Source organism: Odontomachus brunneus, unplaced genomic scaffold (assembly GCF_010583005.1).
Source record: "Odontomachus brunneus isolate Ranch 3 - 2012 unplaced genomic scaffold, Obru_v1 Obru_scaffold_187, whole genome shotgun sequence".
Lineage (NCBI taxonomy): Eukaryota > Metazoa > Arthropoda > Insecta > Hymenoptera > Formicidae > Odontomachus > Odontomachus brunneus.
The window spans coordinates 380,983-382,528 of NW_022639637.1; the positions used below are offsets into that span (position 1 = coordinate 380,983).

At 33.2% G+C, this 1,546-nt stretch overlaps 1 protein-coding gene across 1 annotated transcript in view; it reads right to left on the bottom strand.

The window, feature by feature from the left end:
- Nucleotides 1–1,546, bottom strand: part of LOC116851674 (dual oxidase) — a 143,335-nt gene that overhangs the window by 80,083 nt on the left and 61,706 nt on the right. The gene's annotated exons all lie outside the window — the stretch shown is intronic.

The window sequence follows — 1,546 nt, forward strand, 5'->3', positions numbered from 1 at the left end:
ATAGGCACGACTCGAGCATTACCTCAACGGTTCATAAGTTGCGGCTAAAGCGGCATAAGCACGGCTTGGTGGATACACACTTCAGAAATTACGAGGATGTGCGAAAATGGATCGACAAATGGATTGCATCAAAAGACCAATCGTTCTATCGTCGCGGAATCTACGCGTTGCCCGAAAGATGGGAAAAATGTATAGCTAGCGAGGGAAAATACTTCGATTAATGTATTTTTTGCTTTTGATGTCGAAATAAATGAATTTTTTAAACAAAAAACCGCAGGAACTAAGTTTACCACCTAATATATAAACAAACTACAGCGCGCAGTATTTGCGGGCAATCTTTCGAGTCGTGAGGTAGTCGGTAAAAGATTGGAGCGGCAAATAAGAAAAAGGCAATAGAGGAACAGGGAAAGAAAAGGAAAAAGAGGCGATACAGGAGCATGATGAAAGTGATCAGAATATCGAAGAAAGAGGAGGAGTTCATGAAGAAATTGTTGCAGGTAAGTTTACGAATATTATCGATTGATTGGGTCGTCGACATTCATTTCTTTTTCTACATTGTAAAAAATCTTGCGTATACAATACGTAAACAAATGTTCATTTACGTATTGTGTACGCAAGATTTATTTTGTACGTTATCAAAAACTGTTTTGATAACAAATTTAGTAACTTTCCGCGATACAATATAATAAATCTTCTTTAAAAACGTCTTACCCATTCCTCTGAAGCTGTAAATCTTGTTTAGAAAATTTATTTTCTAAATTACGCTGTAAGTGCCCATCGAGCAATATCGATATCATGATTTAATGATCTTCTTTTCAGACCGTTTTGGAATTTCTGTAATGTATACGAAGAAATTTTCAGCATTTTTTCCATAAATGCCCCACTTCTCTGCACTTGTAGTTGCAGTTGCTGTATGCGTAGCACTTTACGGAATTTATGTTTAACGCTCTCTAGAGGTCTTTTTTATCCCCATTGATTCAAAAATCTATTTTTTTTTATATTCTACCTATTTTTTTAACGTAATATGTATCTTCCTCTTCTTCTTCATTTTTTACAATTTCTGCTTCCGTTATATCGGATGAATTTTGGAAATCGAGTGATTCTTCTTTTTCTATTTCAAATGTATCTTCATACATTGTTTCTAACATGGTTTCTATTTTTATTTTTGCATCCCTTTCATCGATAAGTTTAAGGCAAATTTAAAGTTCAAAATACTGCGTACAGCAGCATTATTACTTTCAACGGATTAAATAGCATTTTACCTACAACATTATAAACATACATTTATACATATTTGAAACATAATAAATCATAATTTGACTCGATAGATTGCCCACAAATACTGCGCGCTGTAGTTTATATATGTTTGACGCAATTGCTAGGACGGAAGCGATACGCGAGTTGCAATATCAGTCATGTTTATTAGTAGAATTCAGTCATAGATGTAATGAAATATCAATAACAAGTATGTATACAAAACAGGTTTTTGCAATGCAAATGTGTATGTGTATATATATATATATATATATATATATATATATATATA